General features: G+C 39.5%; 1 pseudogene; it reads right to left on the bottom strand.

Moving 5' to 3' along the window:
• Positions 1-3381: 3381 nt before the first annotated feature.
• Positions 3382-26816, bottom strand: part of LOC107824105 (UDP-glucuronic acid decarboxylase 5-like) — a 47758-nt pseudogene continuing 24323 nt past the window's right edge.

Below are 26816 nucleotides of genomic sequence, written 5' to 3'. Positions count from 1 at the left end.
ACCATCCTAGTTAAGAAGAAGAAAAGTCCATGCAAGAAGGCTCATGTGAGTCCGTCTAAATGATATTAATAAGAGCACGTTTGGATTGACTTAAAACTAGTGGCTTTCAAGCACAATTGCTTACAAGCATTTTTTTACGCTAGAACTTGTTTTATAAATAAGTAGTTACGTATTCAAATAAAAGTGTTGAAGTCGGAAAAGAATTGTTGAAGTGTTTAATAAACAAGTGCTGGTAAGCACTTTTTATGTTAAAATGGATGAAATATCCTTAAAGCTGTTAATACTAAAAATAAGTTTATCACAATAACATTCATATAAGATTAACTCAAACACGTACTAACTTATGTTTCAATTAGCTCTACAATAAATTAATTAGATATGATTATTTTATATAAATATAAACCGAATGTCAATAGAATTGCTACGTGCTTTTGTTATGAATATTCAACAACTAAATAAAATAGTTTGTTTCTAGAGTGAAATGGGAAAATGTAATAGAAGTATAAACCTTATGCCAGAGGCGTATTTAGAATTTCGAGAATGTGGGTGCTCCATTAATTTTATATTTAGTTTGCTGATATAAAATAGGATGTGTTTGACTTAAAGACAGAAGGAAAAGAAAAGGAAGATTAACTAAAATAAATGGAAGCGTTGTTGTCAAGAAAAAAGGAAAAGAAAGACTTAAGAATAAGAAGTTACAACCGAAATTTTAATGGGATTTGATCCCATGACCTTAAATTAGCAAGGAATAAAGGGCAAAACTGGGATTTGACCCCATGACCTTAAATTAGCAAGGAATAAAGGGCAAAAACCAATGATCTGCTTTTCTTCTTTTGACCATGGGTGCCATCAAGTAAGTCCTTTTTTGCAAATTATGTACATAATATATTTGATATCGTTGGAGGATCACAGGTTCACGTGAACCACAATTTATATCGTGGATCCGCCACTGCCTTATGCCAATAAAACTAATGCCTCATCCTTTGCATATTTTCTTTCTTTCTTCTTCTGCTAGTTCTTACATTGTGTAATTACGGGTCTTATTAATTACTTATCACATAAAAAATAGAGCAACATAATTTATATTGCATCTTGTAATAAATTTTTCTATTCTTATTTTACAAGTCACAACTTTAATCCTACCATATGTACCGTTCAAAAATACAAGAAGAGATTAGATCAGGATATAAAGGAAGAAAAGTTATAATAATGTGAAGAAAGATGATGCAACGTCGAAATAAAGAAGAAGAAAAATGACGTTAGGACTTTATTCGTAGAGTATATGTATTTTGAAATTTATAAAAAAATATCGGATAATAAGGTCAAATTTGATCAAGCACAAAAAGCTTTTAAGCCAAAAAGCAACGAGTTAAAGTCTGACTTTTGGTTTATTTCAGCTTAAAAGTTGTTTTTAGGTCTGCCAAACACTCAAATAAGACAAAATATCCAACACCTCTAAGCAATACCATATTATGAGAAAAATGGTAAAGTAAGAGATTCTGCTTAGAGATTTCATCTCTCACACATGTAAAAATAGCACTGCCTAACCAGTTTTCTCAATGGTAATTGAAAAATAGCTAGCGTTTGCGAAGTCATTGAAAAATAGTTACTATTTTACTGAAACACGAAAAGTTCCAGCATAATATGCTAGATTGTGTAGCTCCTGCATATAAACTTCCATCATATTATATAGGAACTCTAGCACACAGAAAGTTCCAGCATAATATGCGGGATTATGGAGCTCCTACATATAAACTTCCAACATATTATTATGGAACTCTAGCACATTATAAAATTCTAGCATATTATGCTGGAAGCTCATAAATAAAAAATTCGAACTCCTGTATATTATTCTGGAATATTTTCGTATTTTTAAGAGTATTTTTGTTCAGATTTTATCTTTACATGAAAAATATCTAAATTTGAATTACTTTTGAAATATTGGCTATTTTTCAATTAACAGTTATAAATGTGGCTATATCTGATTTTCCTTCCTCATATACATGAATTCATCCTAACAACTATCGATTATGTTAAAATAAGAATTTCCTCAGATGATCAAGGAAGCTCCCTTATCCAATAGATGAGATTAGGGTGAAAGGTATTATATTTTCTCCGACTGATCTGACTAAGGCTTTCTTTCTGCTTTGACTTGCCTTCCTTATCTTTCAATCTGGATTTGCATGTGTTCCACAAATGACTATATAGAGCAATTGCTGCGATATGACTTGAGTAAGACAAGTTGAAAAAGTCTTAACATAATTTCAAAAATATTTGAGCATAGATATGGTCTATGAATAATATAAAAGCTAATAAAAATACCGTGATACGAATCAACCACAGTATCCTAACAATCCTAAAATTACAAGACAATATATATCATCTTGGAAACAAAATGTCATTTGGAGCTCCTGAGAAGTAAATGAGTTAAAAAACATTTATAAATTAAATATTTTCTATAAGCCACGGGTTTGAGTTGTGGAAGCATCACTAATGTTTGTATTAGGGGAGATTGTCTACATTACACCCTTAGGGAAACGTCCCTTCTCGGACCCTACGTGAATGCGAAATACATTGTGCATCGAGCAACCCTTTTGTCTTAATAGAAAGAATGCTATTTCCACGATTGAATATTTTGTTTGTTTGGTTTAAAGATGAAAGGTTTCAACAAAGCTCACTTTCATAGCATTCTTAGTGCAGAATTGATGATATTAGGTCTTCTATTTTTAGTTGCCTTGTTCTAATCTTGGATTTTTATCAAAAGGAGGACTTTTGAAGAGTAGCCAAGGACTAGTCAATGAATTTCGAGAGCACATAAACTATGGGACGAGCCTCAACATGTACAACAACAACCCAGTATAATCTCATTTAGTGGGGTCTGGGGAGGGTAGTGTGTACGCAGATCTTATCCCTACCCTAGGGTAGAAAGACTGTTTCCAAATAGACCCCCGACATCCTTCCCTCCAAGAACATCCCACCTTGCTCTTGGGGAGACTCGAACTCACAACCTCTCGGTTGGAAGTGGGGGTTGCTTACCATCAGAGCAAGCCTCAAAATGTACGATACTGATAAAAAAAAAAGCAAACAACAATAGTACTTTACCACCAAATAGCAACAAAAAGATTAAACTAACTTGTATCAATAGAATTTCTTAATAAATCACATGGGAAATCGCCATATTTTTATGAAAACAGTAAATGAAGCACACTTAACTTCCCAAATCTTCATCCAAATACAAAACATGAAGTAAAACTCTATATACCATGAGAAAACATTCAAAGAAAACAAGGGAAATTGTCCTCATGGATAGACAACAAAAAACAATACTATCAAATATTATTGGTTCAATAACATGAATGCCAAAATAATCTGTAACTCTTTTTATATCTTTCTAGAGACCCCAAGCCTCAGTCTGAAATCTTCTTCCATTAGTGGAAGGCCATAGCGCAACTTGACTTTTGGTTCCCATCCTAAGAATTCTTTTGCTTTTGTGATATCTGGTTTCCTTTGTCTTTGATCATCCGGTATATTTTCCACCGATTTGATCTCCACTTTCGGATTGATAAGCTGCAAACCAAAAGTATAACAACTTTCATGTTACTATTCTTAAGATTAAAAGAGCGATTTTTCTAGCAGCAGAAACAAAAGACATGCAAAGTCCAAGCTTTTAATATGCAAATTCTGGTTTTCAGCTAATCCGTGGCTTGACACACATTTACCATATTGTAGAGATGCAACAAAAAGGGTATACTTTACTCGAAATATTAAGGCCCCGTTTGGCCATACATTTTGGTAACGTTTTTTCAAAATATTTTTGAAAACATTGTTTGTTCATAGATTAGGATTAGATTTTGGGTGAAACTTGTTCTTCCATTCACAAAACTTCAAATTTTTTTCAAATAAAATGCATGTCCCAAAAATTATTTTTCAAAACTACTTCAAAAATTATTTTTTCAAGTTTCAACTAAATCTATATCCAAACGCTAGCTAAAATTATAGTTCTCCTGGCTAGCTCGAACTTAGGTTCTACCTTAATTCAGTTATAAAGCAAGAATTTACACACATATATGATCCCCTTCTTACAAATCAGATGGTTACATCATCTTTCTCAACTCGTTGTGCTGCTCCTATATACTATGCGACTTATGCGATCTAGACCATAGTCTTAACGTTATCAAAGAGACAAGAGAACAACATAGCAACTTGCTGTACAAATGAAGTATAAGAAACAAGGAGAAGCTGTTAGGGATATACTAGATATGTCCTAGATCCAACGTCATATTTGATGATTTGAATATATTTTTTGTGAACGAATTTATTAGGGAAAATGTTTATAGATGTTGAAGATGTTAGGGATATAGTAAATATGTCTTAGATCCAATATCATATTTGATGATTTGAACATATTTTTGTGAACGTTATTTGATATAAAATATATATGGCATTTGATATTCTTTTATCATTATTATTAATTGCTTTGATTAATTTGATAAGGTCCTTGATTAAATTTGAGACTTGTAATTGTGATTGGGATCATGATAATGAGAGTAAAGTTTCTTATAATTTAATCTAAATTTTGTTCTTGAACATAGGATTATTAATTTGGACATTAATAATATGGTTAGATCAATATCTATGTGATTGTCTTTATGAGATAAAGATTAATTGATCTCATTAACTGAATCACATAGATAGATGATTATAACGAACCGACCGGTCGTTTTGAGCTTTTGCACTTCGCTCGCCAGTTCTCGGGCATGACTAGCCCCGTGTGGTGTATTATGACTTATGTAAATCGTCGGTTTTGGTTTCAAGGTAATCGGAATGAATTTGGAAGAACAGTTCTCAGTTTGAAGCTTAAAAGTTGAAAGGGTTGACCAAGTTTTGACTTGTTTGTCTATGATCTCGGATTAGAATTTTTATGATTTGGTTAGCTCCGTTAGTGATTTGGGACTTAGGAGCATTATCGTATTGTACTTTGGAGGTCCGTGGAAGGTTTAGGCTTGAATTGGCGAAATTGGAATTTTTGCGTTTTCCGGTTGATAGGTGAGATTTTTATTTAGGGGTCAGAATGGAATTATTAAAGTTGGAGTAGGTTCGTTGTGTCATTTTTGATGTGTGTGCAAAATTTCAGGTCATTCAGATGAGGTTTGATAGACTTTTTGATCGAAAGTGAAATTTGGAAGTTTTTGGGATTCTTAGGCTTGAATCTGATGTGATCTTGGTGTTTTGATGTTGTTTTGAGCGTTCCGAAGGTTGGAACAAGTTTGAATGATGTTATAGGATATGTTGGCATGTTTTGTTGAGGTCCCGAGAGCCTCGGGCGAGTTTCGGGTGATTAACGGACCTATCTTTGGTTTTGAGTGTTGGTAGATTTTGCTGGTTTGTGTTGCAAAAGGTTTGTTCATCGCGTTCCCGGAAGGGCTTCGCGTTCGCGAAAAGTGTTCTCTGAGATGGCAAATTTTGTTCTTCGCGTTCGCAAAGGTGTAGACGCGAACGCGAAGGGTGAGTTGAGTATTCATCGCATTCGCGAGGAGGCTGTCACGTTCGCGATGATTGAGCTAGTAAAGGTGTGCGTTCGCGAGTGGGTCATCGCGATCGCGTAGAAGGATTTCGGGGTCTGAGGCAATTGTGCTTCGCGAATGCGAGGGAGCTACCGCTTTCGCGAAGAGTTAAACCTGGGCATTCAGTTTATATTTTAAAAACGAGGGTTTAAGTCCAATGTCACAAAAACTATTGGAGAGCTCGGGAGAAGGTGAAACTTGAGGCGATTTTCAGTGGAGAAATTGGGTTAAGTATTCTTCATTCATATTTGGTTTCATTCCATGATTTAGTCTTGAATTTCATCATTTAATTTGAGAAATTAGAGAGGAAATTGGGAAAAAATGGAAGAAAATTTTGAGAATTCTTTTGGGGATTGAATGGGCAATTGAGGTCGGATTTTGATAAATTGGATATGGGTAGACTCGTGAGAGGATGAAGATTCTATTGATGTGATTTTTATAGGATTCCTAGACGTGGTCCCAGGGGCCGAGTTTGAGCAATTTCAGGTTTTGTGATGTAAATTGGATATTTTTGAGTGGACTTTGTTCCCTTAGCATATTTTAATGGTTATGTACTGATTTTGGTTAGATTTGGAGCATCTGAAGGTCGATTCGAGAGGGTAAAGGCATCGCAGGCTAGATTTTGGACCAGATAGAGGTGAGTAATATTTGTAAATGTTGTCCTGAGGGTATGAAACCCCAGATTTTCACATCGTTGTGCTATATTGAGGTGAGGCACATGCTAGATGACGAGCGTGTGGTCGTGCACCATTGGAGATTGTGACTTAGTCCATCCCGAATGACTGTTTTACTGCGTATATAATTGAAAACTGTTTGCTATCATCATGTTTTGGGATGCATGCCATATTTGGGTCTCGTGCCAATTATTTTGGACCGTTAGGGGTTTTTTTCTACTATCTCCTCACTGTTTTGATTTTATATTTGTACTCAGTAATGATATATTATACTGTTTTTATAACTCAGGCATGTATACTCTGTTTTAATACTTTCAATAATAATATTTTGGTATGACTGTGATGACGACATTTGAGGCCAATGCATTTGGCCTAGCCGGAAAGACATAGAATCTGGTTGGAGCGCCGACTGGCTAGCCCTTATTGGTGCACGGATTGCACGAGTTGTGGATTTAGTTTGTATTAATGTATCATGTCACTAGAGTAGTTTTCTTGGATTAAATGAGATTATTGGGATCTATAATGGATACAAACGGATTCGATTTCAGCATGTTGGAAGGATAATATAGAGGTTCGGCTAAGAAATTTGCTATGGTCCTTGCCAAAGGAGAAGTGGTTTCATGAATGGTTGATCTGAGGAACGGTTATGACTTACTGCATGTTTAGTTATCATTGATAGTATACGAAGTGTTGGAATAAGGGTTTATTGGATAAGAGGTATTATCAGTATTCAGTTGTTTTGGACAACTGTTATGATTAGAAGTTATCGCTGCAAGTGTTTGAGTATGTGGTATATCATGTAATGGCATTTGAGTCTTCGGGTATGGCTTGTTACAGCTTGTTCGGGATTATTCAGAGAATAGATGTAAGATTCTGATCTTGTAGATGATTTTAGAAGTGGAAATGTGGTTCTAAGGTTTATGGGCTAGGTTGGATTGTAAGAATTTCAGTTACATTGTATTATCGGACCTATATGAGATAGAGTGACGTAGGATCATCCCCGGGGTATGTGCATGGTAAGGTTTCATAGCGATTTGTTGGCTTTTGGAACAACTCTAGGCACGTTCGAGGACGAACGTATGTTTAAGTGGGGGAGGATGTAACAACCCGATCGGTCGTTTTGAGCTTTTGCACTTCACTCGCCAGTTCTTGGGAATGACTAGCCCCGTGTGGTGTAGTATGACTTATGTAAATCGTCGATTTTGGTTTTAGGGTAATCAGAATGAATTTGGAAGAACAGTTCTTAATTTGAAACTTAATAGTTGAAAGGGTTGACCAAGTTTTTACTTGTTTGTATATAATCTCGGATTGGCATTTTTATGATTTGATTATCTCCGTTAGGTGATTTGGGACTTAGGAGCGTGATCAAAATATACTTTGGAGGTTCGTGGAAGGTTTAGGCTTGAATTGGCGTAATTGAAATTTTGGCATTTTCCGGCTGATAGGTGAGATTTTGATTTAGGGGTTGGAATAGAATTCCGGAAGTTGGAGTAGGACCATTGTATCATTTGTGATGTGTATGAAAAATTTCAGGTCATTCAGACGAGGTTTGATAGACTTTTTGATCGAAAGAGAAATTTGGAAGTTTTTGGGATTCTTAAGCTTGAATTCGATGTGATCTTAGTGTTTTGATATTGTTTTGAGCGTTCCGAAGGTTGGGTTCCGAAGGTTGGAACAAGTTTGAATGATGCTATGGGATACTTTGGAATGTTTGGTTGAGGTCCCGAGGTCGTCGGGTGAGTTTCGGGTGGTTAACAGACTAATCTTTGGTTTTTGAGTGTTGGCAGATTTTGCTGGTTTGTGTTGCAGAAGGTTTGTTCATCGCGTTCGCAGAAGGTCTTCGCGTTCGCGAAGAGTGTTCTCTGAGATGGCAAATTTTGTTCTTCGTGTTAGCGAAGGTGTAGACGCGAACGCGAAGGGTGAGCTGAGTATTCATCGCGTTCGCGAGGAGGCTGTCGCATTCGCGATGGTTGAGCTAGTAAAGGTCCGCGTTCACGAGTGGGTCATGGCGATCGTGAAGAAGGATTTTGGGGTCTGAGGTAATTGTGCTTTGCGAACGCGAGGGAGCTACCGCGTTCGTGAATGGTTAAACCTGGGCAGTCAGTTTATATTTTAAAAATGAGGGTTTACGTCCAATATCACAAAAACCATTGGAGAGCTCGGGAGGAAGTGAAATTTGAGAAGATTTTTAGTGGAGCAATTGGGGTAAGTATTCTTCATTCATATTTAGTTTAATTCCATGATTTAGTCTTGAATTTCATCATTTAATTTGAGAAATTAGAGTGGAAATTGGGGAAAAATAAAAAAAAAATTTGAGAATTCTTTTGGGGATTTGAATGGGCAATTGAGGTAGGATTTTGATGAATTGTATATGGATAGACTCATGAGAGGATGAGGATTCTATTGATGTGATTTTTATCGGATTCGGAAACATAGGCCCAGGGCCGGGTTTGAGCAATTTTGGGATTTTTGATGTTGATATTTTCGAGTGGGCTTTGTTCCCTTAGCATATTTTAATGGTTATGTACTGATTTTGGTTAGACTTGGAGCATCTGAAGGTCGATTCGAGAGGGCAAAGGCATCGTGGGCTAGATTTTGGACCGGATAGAGGTGAGTAATAATTGTAAATGTTGTCCTGAGGATATGAAACCCCGAATTTTCACATCATTGTGCTATATTGAGGTGACGCACATGCTAGATGACGAGCGTGGGGTCGTGCACCGTTGGAGATTGTCACTCAGTCCATCCCGAATGACTGTTTTACTCTGTATATAATTGAAAACTGTTTGCTATCATCATGTTTTGGGATGAATGCCATATTTGGGGCTCGTGCTAATTGTTTTGGACCGTTAGGGGATTTTTACTGCTATTTCCTCATTGTTTTGATTTTATATCTGTACTCAACCATGCTATATTTTATTGTTTTCATAACTCAGCCATGTTTACTCTGTTTTAATACTTTAAATGATATTTTGGGCTGAGCATCATATTTTACTATGCCCGAGTGGCTTTTAGAGATTTCTGACTGAGTAGGGCCGAGGGCATGTGTTGTGAGAATTATTATGGGATCGGGCTGCACGTCGAAGCAGTGTTGTACTAATTATGATTATGAGGTCGAGGGCTTGAGCTGTACGCTACAAGTGGCTTGATATGAGGTCGAGAGCCTATTGATTATGCCACGAGATGACTTGATATTGCGCTTGGGCCGTAAGGGGCCCCTCCCGGAGTCTGTACACCCCCAGTGAGCGGGGGTACCCTGAGTTTGATATATTGATTATGCCATGAGATGGCTTGTTATTGCGCTTGGGCCGTAAGGGGCCCCTACCGGAATCTGTACACCCCTAGTGAGCGCGGGTACCCAGTGTGTTATGTGATATAGCCCGAGGAGCTGATGTTATTCCATGTTATTGCCCGAAGGGCAGTTCTTGATTTATGTTATGCCTGAGGGGCTGATTAGGAGTGATTGTGAGGCCCGAGGGACTGGTTCTGTTTATATTATGCCCGGGGGAGGTTTATGGTACATGTTTTGCCAAAGGGCCTTTTACGTTTCCATCATGTTTACTCACTGTTTTATCACTCCTTTGAAACTATTGAAAATTATTTTTAAAAGGTTTTTACCGAAACTAAGCATGATTTATGAAGTAAATGATTTTTGTACTGTGTTGGAAATATCCTGTATTTGGTGTAGCATTTCGACGTTGTTTATGTGCTTTCTTACTGCTCAACTTTCATTTACCTTTATTATTCACTAAATTGGAGTACTCATATTACTTCATGCACCTTGTGTGTAGATTCAGGTATTTCTGAACCTGGTAGTGGGTGTTGATTGCTCGGCGGCAAAGTCATCAGAGTTTAGCAAGGTAGCTGCCCGACGTTCGCAACATTGCTTTTCTCCCTCTTGTTTTTGTTAGACTGTATTCAGTACACTTTCAGACTTTTTCCATTGTATTCAGACCTTAGTAGATGCTCGTGACGTGTGATACCCCGATGTCGAGCTTGTATATTATTTCCGCATTGTTCATTTAGACTTATATTATGAAACATTTATTTAAATTAAAGGCTTAAACATGATTCTTATTGATAAATGGTTAATTTGGGAGTTGTGTCGGCTGACCTAATTTCATGATAGGAGCCATCACGCCCGGGTCGGTTTTAGGGTCATGACAATGATGCATATAGAGATATGATCATTGAACCGACTCATTGGATAATTCCTAATGGTTAGAATTACCATAAACTGCCAATATGATATCGTTTTTGGAGAATGTGATGTAAAAAATTCCTTTGACCTGAGATTGTCATAGTAATTGATAAGTTATTTATTGTGCTTTGATACTAGACACCTATGGCCCTAGGGCGATAGTTGAAAGGATGTTGGGTATGATTAAATACTTGTAGAATTTGTGATTGATCAAGATGAAATTTGTCAACTTTTGGTAATGAGTTTAAGCTTCATGTTGTCATGAATTATAAACGACCAAACTAAGACCTTGGCTAGGGCAACTGAATGAAAGAAGAAAAGCGTTTCTTAGTTCATTCAATGGTCGATTATATTTGACATAAAACATAGTTGGTCGCCTATTAGGATTTGACAGTTGAACCATATCCTAGGGTGACCCAGAATGATAAGGACAGAAGGGATTACGACATTATTCTTCTACAAGTTCTTGAGAGTAAATTGTATACTTCATGCTATCTGGTCGCTAAGGAGTGTTGCTAGACGCCACCCTTGATTAGTATATTGATGTGATCAATTTACTATTAGCTTAGTATTGAATCTATGAGGTCTCACACTAACGAGTGTTTTGATCTTTGCTAAAGGAATAATTACTTTATTATTTGATAATTAAATTAAAGAATTTAATTAGTCAAATAAATTTAGTCTTTAGTCCAAATAAAATATTATTATATTCTTTGCTAGCACAGAGGATATAATTAATATTGTGAACAAATTAATATATTCTATTTGTACGACCTTAGCACCGAACCCGGTCGTGATGGCACCTCTCATGAAGACAAGGCCAGCCAATTGAACAAATTCTCATTTTTAAACATTTAAATAGCATAGAAATAGTCAAAACATGGTTTAATAATACTGAATAGCAGAAATACAGATAACAAATGCGAAAATCCAACCCGACACAGCCCTAACTAGGGTGTCACAAGTCACGAGCATCTATAGACCACGATACAAGTCGTCTAAAACCAATATCTAGTACAAATATTTGAAGGACATAGAAATGACAAGATAATAGAGACACGGGGCTGCGGACGCCGACAGCTACCTCGTAGTCTCCAAATACCGCCTGAAACTGGAGGAATAAACACTCAGAAGCGGAACCAGCGACGCCTGAATCTGCACACATGGTGCAGGGAGTAATGTGAGTACTTCGAACCAGTGAGTAACAAATATAAATAATGACTGAAAGTAAGAAATCACATAAAGCATATAACATCCTATAATGAAGCAGTAAAACATCATTTGAAAACAGTAAACCAGTGAAAACCAGGTAAAATCTCCTTTCAGCAGGTAAAATAGGTAAATAATGTAAAGTAAATAGGTAGAAGTTCGCTCCTCAGGCTCAGTATCCACAAATCCTCCCCTCGAGCAATATCTCAGAACAGTAACAGCCCCCTGGGCTCAATCTCAAAATAATATCAGCCCCTCGGGCCCAATCTCAGATCACAATGGGTACCCGCGTACACTGGGGAGTGTACAGACTCTTGGAGGGGCCCCTTACGGCCCAAGCGCAATATCAAGCCATCTCTTGGCATCATAAACTAGACCCTCAGCCTCATATCAATCAAGCCACCTCGTGGCATACATATCTCAGGCCCTTGGCCTCAAATCAGTATCAGTGTTTCCTCACAATATAGGCCCTCGGCCTTACTCAGTCAAAAACCATCACAAACCCCTCAGGCAATAGTAAAATAGTATTTCTCAGCCCAAATATCATTTAAAATATCGTATAAATCTTAATACTGAGTAAATATGGCTGAGTTTGAAAAACAGTAAAAAATAACATGACTGAGTTCAAGTAATAAGTCAAAACAGTGAGGAAATATCAATGAAAATCCCTGAAGGGTTCAAATAGTTGGCACCAGGCCCAAATATGGCATTCAGTCCAAATAATAATGATAGCAAATAGTTTTCAATCGAATACGCAGTAAAAATCATCAACCGGAATGGACTATGTCACAATCCCCAACGGTGATCTACCCCACACTCGCCATCTAGCGTGTAAGTCACCTCAACATAGCACTACGATGTGCAATTCGGGGTTTCAAACCCCCAGACCATCATTTACAATCATTACTCACCTCAAACCGGCTAAATCTCTAGCTCGCGATGCCTTTTCCCCTCGAATCAGCTTCCACGTGTGTCAAATCTATCCAAAATCAAAACGAATATGTGACAATATGCTAAGGAAACAAAGCCCAAGCGAAAACAATCGAAAAATACCAAAAATCTCGAAATTATCAAAACCCGAGCCCACGTCTCGAAAATCAGAAATTTTCACATCAACGGGTTCCTTATATCCACACGAATTCATACATATCAAAAGTTCTCAAATCTGACCCCAAATGGTCCTCCAAATCCCCAATCAAAAGTCCAAAATTCCAAGCCCTAGTTCTTCTATTTTTAGCTTAAGTTTCCATAAATTTCTAGGCGGATTTCATAATAGAATCGAGTTTTAAGTCCGAAATTCTTACCTCCAAACGTTTCCCCTTGAATCCCTCTTTAATATCCTTCAAAAAGCTCTCAAAATGATCAACTATGGGTGAAAATAGACCCACATTCGCGAACAAGATGGCTTAAAAACATTCTGCCCAGGCCTGTATTTCCTTCATCGCGATCGCGGCACTCCCCTCGCTATCCCGAAGAACAAATCTTCAGCTTCCCAAAATTACACTACGCGAATGCGACCAGGCTTACGTGAACGTGATGACCAGATGGGATAACCCTACGTGATCGCGGACATAACCCCGCGTTCGCGATGCAGAAACATCCTGCCAAGACCCAGGTCCAATTGACTCTATACGAACGCGACCACACTCATGCGTTCGCGATGAACAACTTCCCAAGCTACGCGATCGTGATCCTCCAATCGCAAATGCGAAGAATAATTGGGTTCCCTCCTCAATTTCTTCTACGCGATCGGGAGACACCCTACGCGATCGCGAAGGGCAAATTCTCTGCAACCCTGAACCTACAATTTCTGCTACTTTCAAACTCCAAAAAATGGTCCGAATGACTACCCAAAACTCACCCGATGCCACCGAGACCTCAACCAAAGGCAACAACACATGCTAAAACCTTATTCAAACTTGTTCCAATCATCAAAACACCTCAAACAACATCAAATTACCCAAAACACATCGGATTAAAGCCTAAGTTTCTAAAAACCTTCCGAAAAACGCTTTCGATAAAAAACCAACCAAACCACGTCTGAATGACCTGAAATTTTGCACACACATCCTAAATGACACAACGAAGCTACTGCAACTCTCGAAATTCCATTATGTCCCTTATATCAAAATCTCACCCATCAACCGGAAATCGCCAAAATATCAACTTCGCCAATTCAAGCATAATTCTACTTCGGACCTCCAAAACCCATTCCGATCATGCTCCTAAGTCACAAATCACCTCCCAAAGCTAACCAAACCATCCGAACTCACATCCAAACCCTCTAACACATAAGTCAACATCCGATTGACTTTTCCAACTCAAACCTTCTTAAAAGAGACTAAGTGTCTCAAACCTTATCAAAAATCATTCTGGACTCGATCCGACCAATCCGATACCACAAAACACGGATAACAAAGCATAAAGAAGCAGAAATCGGGGAAACAAAGCAATAAATCATGAGATGACTGGCTGGGTCATCATATCCTCCCCAACTTAAACAAACGTTCGTCCTCGAACGAGTCAAGAAATATACCTAAAGCCTCAAACAGGTGAGGATATCTGCTCCACATCTCGCTCGGTCTCCCAGGTAGCCTCCTCCACGGGCCGACCTCTCCACTGCACCTTCACTGAAGCTATATCCTTTGACCTCAACTTTCGAACCTGACAACCCAAAATAGCTACTGGCTCCACACCATAAGTCAAATTATCCTCCAACTGAACCGTGCTGAAATCCAGAACATGAGACAGATCCCCAATATACTTCCGGAGCATAAAAACATGAAATACCGGATGCACACTCGACAAGATGGGTGGCAAGGCAAGCTCATAAGCCACCTCCCCAATCCTCCGAATTACCTCAAATGGTCCGATGAACCGCAGACTCAACTTCCCTTTCTTTCCAAATCTCATAACACCCTTCACGGGTGAAACCTTCATTAGAACCTTCTCGCCAACCATGTAAGACACATCTTTAACCGTCCTATTAGCATAACTCTTTTGCCTCGACTGCATTGTCCGAAGCCTCTCCTGAATCACCTTCACCTTCTCCAAAGCATCCTGTACCAAATCAGTCTCCAATAGCCTAACTTCACTAGGCTCGAACCAACCAACCGGAAATCTACATCGTCTCCCATACAAAGCCTCATATGGAGCCATCTGAATGCTCGACTGGTAGCTGTTGTTATAAGCAAACTCTGCGAGCGGTATAAACTGATCCTATGACCCTCCGAAGTCAATAACACAAGCACGCAACATGTCCTCCAATATCTGAATAGTACGCTCAGACTGCTCGTCCGTATAAGGATGAAAAGCTATGCTCAACTCAACCTGAGTACCCAACTCTCGCTGAACAGACTTCCAAAACTGGGAAGTAAACTGATTGCCCCGATCTGAAATGATGGAAACGGGGACACCATGCAACCGAACAATCTCTCGAATATATATCTCTGCCAACCGCTCTGAAGAAAAATAGTACAGATAGGAATGAAGTGCACGGACTTGGTCAGCCTATCCACAATCACCCAAATAACATCGAATTTCTTCAAAGTCAGTGGAAGTCCAACAACAAAATCCATAGTGATCCTCTCCCACTTCCACTCAGGAATAACCATCTGCTGAAGCAAGCCACCTGGTCTCTGATGCTCATATTTCACCTGCTGACAATTGAGGGATCGAGCTACAAATCCTACAATATCTTTCTTCATTCTCTGCCACCAATAATGCTGTCTAAGATCCTGATATATCTTCGCGGCTCCTAGATGAATAGAATACTGCGAGCTATAGGCCTCCTCCAGAATCAACTCCCGAAGCCCATCTACATTGGGCACACAAATCCGCCCCTACATCCTTAACACTCCATCATCACCAATGGTCACATCTCTAGCATCATCATGCTGAACTCTGTCCCTAAAGATAAGGAAATGCGTATCATCATACTGGCGCTCTCTAATGTGATCATATAAAGAAGACCGAGATACCACACAAGCCAATACCCGACTGGACTTAGAAATATCCAACCTCACGAACCAATTGGCCAAGGCCTGAACATCAGCCGCAAGAGGTCTCTCCCCAACTAGAATATATGCCAAACTCCCCATACTCACTGCCTTTCGGCTCAAAGCATCGGCCACCACATTGGCCTTTCCCGGATGGTACAGTATATTGATATCATAATCTTTAAGTAACTCCAACCATCTTCGCTGTCTCAAATTAAGGTCCTTTTGCTTGAACAAATGCTGAAGACTGCGATGATCAGTGAATACCTCACAAGACATGCCATACAAGTAATGTCTCTAAATCTTTAATGCGTGAACTATGGAAGCCAACTCCAAATCATGAACGAGGTAGTTCTTCTCATGGGTCTTCAACTGACGAGAAGCATATGTAATAACTCTACCCTCCTGCATCAACACACAACCAATCCCTACTCTCGAAGCATCACAATACAATGTATACGAACCTGAAGCTGATGGCAAAACCAACACTAGAGCTGTTGTTAAAGCTGTCTTGAGCTTCTGAAAACTCTCCTCACACTCGTCTGAACATACAAATGAAGCACCCTTCTGAGTCAACTTGGTCAAGAGCGATGCGATAGATGAGAATCCCCAAACAAACCGGCGATAACAGCCTGCAAAACCAAGAAAACTACGAATCTCAGTAGCTGAGGACGGTCTGGACCAACTCTGCACTGCCTCTATCTTATTTGGATCAACCTGAATAGCCTCACTGGACACCATGTGTCCCAAGAATGCCACCGAACTGAGCCAAAATCCACACTTGGAGAACTTTGCATAAAGCTTCTCCTCCCTCAATCTCTGCAATACAACTCTCAAATGCTCTGCGTGCTGCTTCTGACTTCGCGAATACACCATCAATGAAGTCTATGACAAATGAATCAAGATAAGGTCAGAACACGCTATTCATCAAATGCATGAACGCTACTAGGGCATTGGTCAGCCCAAAAGACATAACCAAGAACTCATAATGACCATATCTGGACCTGAAGGCTGTTTTAAGTTTATCCGAATCCCTGATCTTCAACTCGTGATAACCCGAACGGAGATAAATCTTGGAGAACACCCTCGCTCCCTGAAGTTGGTCGAATAAATCATCAATGCGAGGCAAATGATACTTATTCTTAACTGTTACCTTGTTCAATTGTGTATAATCAATGCACATTCTCATTGTGCCATCCTTGTTCTTCACAAACAGAACCGGCGCACCCCAAGGTGACACACTAGGCCGGATGAACCCCTTATCTAGGTGTTCCTGAAGCTGCTCCTTTAACTCGTTCAACTCCGTTGGTGCCATACAATATGGAAGAATAGAAATGGGCTGAGTGCCCGACACCAGGTCAATACCAAAATCAATATATTTCTGTTCGGTGGCATACTCGACAGGTCTACAGGAAATATATCAGGGAAGTCCCTCACAACTGGAACAGAAACAATAGTGGGAGCCTCAACTCCGACATCCCTCACAAAGGCAAGATATAAGAGACAACCCTTCCCATCCATATGGTGGGCTTTCAAGAAAGAGATCACTCTACTACGAACATAGTAAGTCACACCATGCCACTTGATCCGCGGCACACCCGGCATAACCAAAGTGTCTGTCTTAGCATGACAGTCTACAACAACACAACACAGAGATAACCAATCCATGCCGAAAATGACATCTAAATCCACCATACTCAGTAATAAAAGATCAACTCAGGTCTCCATACCCCCAATAGTCACCACACATGACCGGTACACACAGTCTACAACAATAGTATCGCCCACCGAGGTAGATACATGAACATGTAAAGCAAGAATCTCACGGGGCATACCCAAATAATGAGCAAAGTATGATGACACATAAGAAAAGGTGGATCTAGGATCAAATAATACGGAGGCATCTCTATGGCAGACTAAAACAATACCTGTAATAACAGCATCGAAAACAGTAACATTGGATCTGGCTGGAATAGCATAGAACCGGGCCTGACCGCCCCCTGATCGACCTCCCCCTCTGGGGCGACCCCTGGATGACTGACCTCCACCACTAGCTGGCTGAGCGGGTAGTGGAGAAGCAACTGGCGTTGACGCCAAAGACTGACCCTTTGCTGGGATGAACTAGAAGCACTACGAGGAAAATGCCTCCACATGTGGCCCATCTTTCCACACTCATAACAACTTCCAGGTGTTGGAGAAGGGGACTAAAGCGAACCCCTCGCAACAGAGTGACTAGAAGATGCACTCGGCATAGAAGAGGCCTGAGCTGATGGAGCACGAGATGAACTCTGAGATGGAAAGGCGCTGAGTGATAACTGGCCCTACTGAGATCCCTGATAACTATGTCCCGAAGATGCTCCACGATAACCTGGGCGAGCTGACTGAGCAGGCTTGAATGAACGACCTATACCATGCTGAAACTAGCCCCTCAAAGGAGCACCACTATAACTGCCCGATCCTCGAGGCCTCTTGGCCTCCCTCTCCTCTCGCTCCTGACGGCGAACCGACTCAATCTCACGGGCAATATCAACCGCCTCCTCAAACGTAGCACCAGATACCCTCTCCCGGGTCATAAGAATACTGGGCTAATATGTAAGACCATCAACAAATCTCCTGATCCTCTCTCGATCTATCGAAACCAACCAGATGGCATGACAAGCCAACTCAGAAAACCTCGACTCATACTATGACACAGTCATCTAACCCTGTCGCAACTACTCAAACTGTCTGTGCAGCTCCTTTCTACGGGACTACAAAACATATTTCTCCAGGAAGAGAATGGAGAACTGCTGCCAAGTAAGGGGCGCTGCACCAATAGGCATATGCCTCTGATACGCCTCCCACCAAGTGAAGGCAACCCCAGAAAATTAAAAGGTGGTAAATGCCACACCATTAGTCTCAAGAATCCCTGTTGTACGAAGCATCTGCTGGCACTTATCCAAGAAACCCTGGCCATCCTCACCCTCTACACTGCTGAATGTCGGAGGCTGGAGTCTACCAAACCTCTCAAGTCAACGTTGCTTATCATCTGGCATAACTGGTACTGCAAACTCCTGGGCTAGTGCAACCGGCTGGGCTGGAGGTGCCTCCGGCATATGAAGTCCCTGCACTACCTGCTCAGGTGTGCAAGCGGCGGGGGTCTGATTGCCTCCCTCAGCCTGCGAAGTAGTTGCGGCTACGGTAGCTGAAACCGCCTGAGCCAAACTGGTACACACTGATAAGATCTAAGCTAAAGCCTCCTGAAGGCCTGGAATCATAATAGGAACAGCTGGTGTCTGAACTAGTACTACCGGAGCATCCATAGCTGGAGCCTGATCCTGAACTGGGGCAGCCAGTGGATTACCAGGTGCTGCCATCGCTGCTCTGCCTCTGCCACGACCACGACCGCGTCCATGGCCTCTGGTGGCCTCAACTGGTGGCACTGGTGGTCGTCCACCCCGTCCGGTAGCTCGTGTTCTCACCATCTGTGAGAGAATAGAATAATAAAAGTTTAGTACTCAGACAAACAAGTTTGCACGACAAGAATTTCAAGAATATGAAGTTTTTCCTAAGGTTCTGCAGCCTCTCGAGGATAAATACAGACGTCTCCGTACCGATCCACGAGACTCTACTAAACCTTCTCATGACTCGTGAGACCTATGTAACCTAGGCTTTGATACCAACTTGTCATGACCCTAACCCCAAACCTGGTCGTGATGGCGCCTCTCGTGATGACAAGGCCAGCCAATTGAACCAATTCTCATTTTTAAACAGTTAAATAACATAGAAATAGTCTAAACATCGTTTAATAATACTGAATAGCGGAAATACAGATAACAAATGTGGAAATCCAACCTGACACAGCCCTAACCGGGGTGTCATAAGTCACGAGCATCTATAGACCACGATACAAGTCTGCTAAAACCAATATCTAGTACAAATGATTGAAGGACATAGAAATGACAAGATAATAGACACACGAGGCTGTGGATGACGATAGCTACCTCGTAGTCTCCGTATACCGCTTGGAACTGGAGGAATCAGTACTCAGGAGTGGAACCAGCGATGCCTAAATCTGCACACCAGGTAAAATCTTCTTTCAGTAGGTAAAACAGGTAAATAATGTAAAGTAAACAGGTAGAAGTTTGCCCCTCGGGCTCAGTATCCACAAATCCTCCTCTCGGGCAATATCTCAGAACAGTACCAGCCCCTCGAGCCCAATCTCACATCACAATGGGTACCCGCGCTCAGTGGTGTACAGACTCCTAGAGGGGCCCCTTATGGCCCAAGCGCAATATCAAGCCTTCTCGTGGCATCATTAACTAGGCCCTCGACCTCATATCAATCAAGCCACCTCATGGCATACATATCTCAGGCCCTCGGCCTCAAATCAGTATCAGGTATTCCTGACAATATAGGCCCTCGGCCTTACTCAGTCAAAAACCATCACAAGCCCCTCGGGCAATAGTAAATTAGTATTTCTCAGCTCAAATATCATTTAAAATATCATTTAACTCTTAAAACTAAGTAAACATGGATGATTTTGAAAAATAGTGGAAAATAACATGACTGAGTTCAAGTAATAAGTCAAAACAGTGAGGAAATATCAATGAAAACCTCCGAAGGGTTCAAATAGTTAGCACCAGGCCCATATATGACATTCAGTCCAAATAATAATGATAGAAAATAGTTTTCAATAGAATACGCGGTAAAATCATCAATCGAGATGGGCTGCGTCACAATCCCCAATGGTGCTCTACCCCACGCTCGCCACCTAGCGTGTAAGTCACCTCAACATAGCACTACGATGTCCAATCCGGGGTTTCAAACCCTCAGAACATCATTTATAATCATTACTCACCTTGAACCAACTAAATCTCTAGCTCGCGACGTCTTTGCCCCTCGAATTGGCTTCCACGTGCATCGAATCTATCCAATATCAGAATGAATACGTCACAATATGCTAAGGGACAAAAGCCCAAGTGAAAATAATCGAAAAATACCAAAAATCTCAAAATTAGAAAAACTCGAGCCCCGCCCACGTCTCGAAGCTTAGAAATTTTCACATTAACAGGTTCCATATCTCCCCACGAGTTCATATATATCAAAAGTTCTCAAATCCGACCACAAATGGTCCTCCAAGTCCTCAATCAAAAGCCCAAAATTCCAAGCCCTAGTTCTTCAATTTTTAGCTTAGGTTTCCATGAATTTCTAGGTGGATTTCATAATAAAATCGAGTTTTACGTTCGAAATTCTTACCTCCAAACGTTTCCCCTTGAATCCGTCTTTAATATACTTCAAAAAGCTCTCGAAATGATCAACTATGGGTGAAAATAAACCCACATTCGCGAACAAGACGACTTAAAAATATTCTGCACATGCTTGTATTTCCTTCATCGCGATCGCGACACTCCCCTTGCGATCGCGAAGAACAAATCTTCAGCTTCCCAAAATTACACTACGCGAACGCGACCAGGCTTACGCGAACGCGATTACCAGACAGGATAACCCTAGGCGATTGCGGACATAACCCCGGTTCGCGATGCACAAACATCCTGCCAAGACCCAGGTCCAATTGACTCTATGCGAACGCGACCACACCCACGCGTTCGCAATGAACAACTCTCCCAAGCTACGCAATCGTGAGCCTCCAATCGCGAACGCGAAGAACAACTGGGTACCCTCCTCAATTACTTCTACGCGATCGCGAGACACCCTACGTGATCACGAAGGGTAAATTCTCTGCAACCCTAAACCTGCAATTTCTGCTTCTTTCAAACTCCAAAAATGGTCCGAATGACTATCCGAAACTCACCCCGAAGCCCTCGGGACCTCAACCAAAGGCACCAACACATCCTAAAATCTTATTCAAACTTGTTCCAATCATCAAAATACCTCAAACAACATCAAATTACCCAAAACACATCGAATTCAAGCCTAAGTTTCTAAAAACCTTCCGAAAAATGCTTTCGATAAAAAATCCAACCAAACCACGTTCGAATGACCTAAAATTTTGCACGCACATCCCAAATGACACAAAGAAGCTATTGAAACACTCGAAATTCCATTTCGACCCTTATATCAAAATCTCACCTATTAACCGGAAATCGTCAAAATATCAACTTCGCCAATTCAAGCCTAATTCTACTTCGGACCTCCAAAACCCATTTCGATCACGCTCCTTTGTCCAAATCACCTCCCGAAGCTAACCGAACCATCGGAACTCACATCCGATCGCTCTAACACATAAGTCAATATCCGATTGACATTTCCAACTCAAACCTTCTTAAAAGAGACTAAGTGTCTCAAACCTTATCAAAAATCATTCCAGACTCGATCCGACCAATCCAATACCACAAAACACGAATAACGAAGCATAAAGAAGTAAAAATGGGGGAAACAGAGCGGTAACTCGTGAGACGACTACCGGGTCATCACACTATTTGGCATAGAGGGTATGATTAATATTGTGAACAAATTGAAGTTTTCTATTTAAAATAAAAAATTAAATTATATCTCTTGGTTAAAATATATATGTGATATATATAATTAACACTTATTTTATATAAGAGATGTTATATAAAATATTAATAAAGTCTTGTTAGTAAATCCAATTTTGAATTGGATTAATTAACGTGGAAAGTCCATATGGACTTGTCGGCAATTTTCAACCCATTTGATATGGGAGTTAAATTTTATTAGGAAAATATTGATAAGTAGAATTCAATTTAGAATTGAATTCCATAAATGAGTTACATATTTTTATTTTAAAATGGTGGCTAAGTTATAGAATTCAATTTAGAATTGAATTTCATAAATGATTTAAATGTTTTTATTTTAAAATGGTGACTAAGTTGTAGAATTCAATTTAGAATTGAATTTTATAAATGAGTTACATATTTTTTTTTTAAAATATTGACTAAGTTGTAGAATTTAATTTAGAATTGAATTCGATAAATTAGTTACGTGTTTTTTTTAATATTTACCATAAGACATGTGATTTGTTCCAATGGAAATTATGTATATATATGTGTGAGTCCTAATTAAGAATTAGTGAAAAATATGTAGATCTTACACATATTGTAAAAACCTAGAGAGTTATTCTTGAGAAGAGAATTACTTCGAGAAAGTAATAGTACAATTTAAAATCAAGGTAGAAAATACTAGTACAAGAAAATTATTTCTTGTTCTTTTACCTTTGAGTTGAGATTTTTTAGAAAACTTTCAACAATATTTTCATTCAGTTTGTTCACGTGGTTTCATTGATTAAAGAGTTGATAGCAAGGACCAGTCTCGGTGTGGATACACATATAGTATTTGCACTATCAAAGAAATTTAAAACGAGACTCTCTTTACCAGGTACGTCTTAGATCTGATCTTTGACATGTAAATAAATTTTAAAAATGAAAATTTCTGCCTAGGATTGTTATTGTCTTCCGCTGCATGTTAAGAACATCTATGCAATCTCACAGAAGCTTCATGAGAATATGTAATTACCTCCTTCACTAGGTCTGCAAGCTTAATCATGGTAAATTCACCTTACATCAAGATTATAAGCAAGTTCGACCAACATAATATTTTAAACATTAATTTAGCTTGATAATGATATCGAAAGTTTCTTCAATGATGTGGCAGATGCATAGGCGTATCCAGGATTTTAGATGCATGGGTACACCATTATCTTTAGATAAATATATGATTTGACAATATAATTTTTTTTTACGAAGACCCAAGTTGACGAGCAAACTTTGATTAATATTATTAGCATTATTTTTGTTCTCGACGAGTTTTCATACTTAAAAAACTATCATAAATAGTATCATTACTTATAGTTTTAAATATCTTACGTTATATATAGAAAGCTAAAAATCATTAAAAATTCTCCATCCATCTTATTACGTAGATATTTTTATGTACTTCTATTTTCCTGTAGATATGTGATTTGCACTATTAGTTTTTTTTTATTATAGTGGGAGTTTAATATTAATTTGTTATCTTTTTCTGGTACTTCATTTTTTGACAAAATGTAAGCTTTTGTGAGAGATTAACTATGACGACCCGGCCAGTCGTCTCATGAGTTACCGCTCCGTTTCCCACATTTTTGCTTCTTTATGCTTCGTTATCCGTGGTTTATGTGGTCGAGTTGATTGTTTTGCGTTTGGTATGGCTTTGGTAAGAAATGAGACACTTAGTCTCTTTTAAGAAGGCTTAAGTTGGAAAAGTCAACCTAATGTTGACTTATGCGTTAGAGGGCTCAAATGTGAGTTTCGATGGTTCAGTTAGCTTTGGGAGATGATTTGTGACTAAGGAGTGTAATCGTAAGTGGTTTTAGAGGTCCGATATAGAATTAGGCTTGAATTGGCAAAGTTAGTATTTTGACGATTTTCGGTTGATAGGTGAGATTTTGATCTGAGGGTCGGAATGGAATTTCGAGAGTTGCAGTAGCTTTGTTATGCCATTTGTGATATGTGTGAAAAATTTCAGGTCATTCGGACGTGGTTTGGTTAGGTTTTTGATCGAAAATGTTTTTCGGAAGTTTTTAGAAAAACTTAGGCTTGAATTCGATGTGAATTGGTGGTTTTGGTGTCGTTTGTGGTGTTTTGATGATTGGAACAAGTTTGAATGAGGTATTGGGTTGTGTTGGTGCTTTTGGTTGAGGTCCCGCGAGCCTCGGGGTGAATTCGGATGGTTAACAGAAAGATTTTGAACTTAAGAGAATTCAGAATTTGCTACTTCTGGTATTTCCGCACCTGCGGATTTAGGACAGCAAGTGCGGTGCCGCACATGCGGAAGAAGAGCCGTAGAAGTGGTTTGGGAAGAATTGCCAGGGACCACAGATGCGGCTTATGGACCGCACCTGCGGAGCCGCACCTGCGGCTTGTGGACCGCAGATGCGGAACCTGGACCCTTAGTGATTTTTGCAGATGCGGAGGAACTACCACAGAAGCGGTACCACAGGAGCGGTGGTGGTGTCGCAGATGCGGAAACCCCTGGGCAGAATGTTTTAAGTTGTTCATCCGCAATTTTGAGCCAATTTTCCTCCATAGCTGAGTATTTTTTAGAGCTATTTGAGGGAGATTGAAGAGGGATTCAAGGAGAAGTGATTGGAGGTAAGATTTATGAGCATAAAACGTGATTCTATTGTGAAATTAACCTAGAAAATTATGGAATTTAAACTAGAAATGGAAGAACTAGGGATTGGAATTTTGAGATTTTTAATTTGGGATTTGAAGGGCCATTTGAGGTCGGATTTGAGAACTCTTGATATGTATGGACTCGTGGAAGGATAAGAAACACGTTGATGTGAAAATTTCTGAGTTTAGAGAAGTGGGCCCCGGGGCTCGGGTTTTGCTAATTTCAGGATTTTTGATATTTTTCGATTGTTTTTGCTTGGGCTTTGCTCCCTTAGCATATTGTGACGTATTTGCTTTGGTTTTGGTCAGGTTCGTTTCATAGCTGATGTGGGGGAATTCATACGCAGTCAACCACCTAATAAGTCGGGCGAGACAATCCAACTTTCGGATGAGGATGCTGAAAGAACACTCCTTGAGTACTTTATATACTTTGAACTAGACAATAGAACCAGTTTTCGAATGGGCTTGTAATAAGCGTTAACTTAGTTTTGTTAGCTTAATGTGTTAGTTCTATTGAACTTTATACTTTGTTGCTTTTTATTGTTGTTGTTGTTGTTGTTGTTTATTGTTGTTGTTGTTGTTGGCATAAAATGCATGTTTAGGATTTTTGGTAAGCTGACAGGTGGTGTAGCTGCCAAAACAGGTATTTTCTGGCAAAAATATACCAAGAAAAGCGACCAACTTTGGTCGTTAATTGGTCGTTTTTCCCTTAAAAAAAATAATTTTCTGGGCAATAGCGACCAACTTTGGTCGCTATTCTATTTAAAAAAATAATTTCTGGAAATATAGCGACCAAAGTTGGTCGCTTATAATTAAAAAAAAATTATTTCTTGAAGTTAGCGATCAACTATGGTTGCTTATTTTTTTAAAATAAATAAAAAAGCGACCAATCTTGGTCTCTATTTTTTAGATTTTAAAATATAATATTTGGATTAGAGACCAAAGTTGGTCGCTTTTTTATGATTAATAATAAATAAATAAATAACGTATTTTACATTTAGAGACCAACTTTGGTCGCCAAAATTATATTATTAAAATAATAAAGCGACCAAAGTTGGTCGCTATAGTCTTTACCCGGAATATTTGGTCCTTTTACCTTAGAGACCAAAGTTGATCGCTAATTAGCGACCAACTTTGGTCCCTAAAATAAAGGGACCAACAATATTGCGACCAGGCATGTTTGGTCGCTTTTAGGCCTATAAGCGACCAACCTTGGTCGCTTTTTACCGAATTTCTAGTAGTGTCATAATAATCCTTTTAATTAACTTGTTGTTGAAGACAACACCACTGATAATTCCCTTAATCCAGACTTAACCAATTCTTCACACAAAATAATTCCTACTCAAGTACCCCTAAATTTACCTACAAACTCGGCCCAATAAAAGTTGGTCTAACCTCCACCACAACCTATCAACATGCATGCAATAAGACACGACCACCTCTACCATATGCAAGACACTACCTCACCCTCACACACAACACAATCATCAACAATTAATAGCCTATAACAAAATACACAAACAACACACAAAAAAACACTAATTAATTCTACTCCTTCGAGCTCCTCAAACCCTATTACACCTTCCATGCAAGAACACCATCATGATATATCCACTACCATATCTCAATCTCCTTCAAACACACAAACGACAACTCCATCAATCACACCGCCAATATCATCCACTCACATTCCTCCTATCATGCATGTTTCAGCTCCATCATCAAATCTGGTCTTATCCCTGTCGCACCTCCTTTTTACGCACCCGCGAGGGTACATGGGAGTTTTTTTCAATTAAAGGACAATCGAAACAGGATTTGTTTATTTATTTCAGAGTCGCCACTTGGGAAATTTAGGGTGTCCCAAGTCACCAATTTAATCCCGAATCGAGGAAAAGAATGACTCTATATTACAGTCCGCGAACCAGAAATTCGGATAAGGAATTCTGTTAACCCGGGAGAAGGTGTTAGGCATTCCCGAGTTCCGTGGTTCTAGCACGGTCGCTCAACTGTTATATTCGGCTTGATTATCTGATTTTATACAAATATGAACTTATGTG

Source organism: Nicotiana tabacum, chromosome 11, assembly GCF_000715075.1.
Source record: "Nicotiana tabacum cultivar K326 chromosome 11, ASM71507v2, whole genome shotgun sequence".
Lineage (NCBI taxonomy): Eukaryota > Viridiplantae > Streptophyta > Magnoliopsida > Solanales > Solanaceae > Nicotiana > Nicotiana tabacum.
This window is presented reverse-complemented; position numbering and strand designations above follow the sequence as displayed.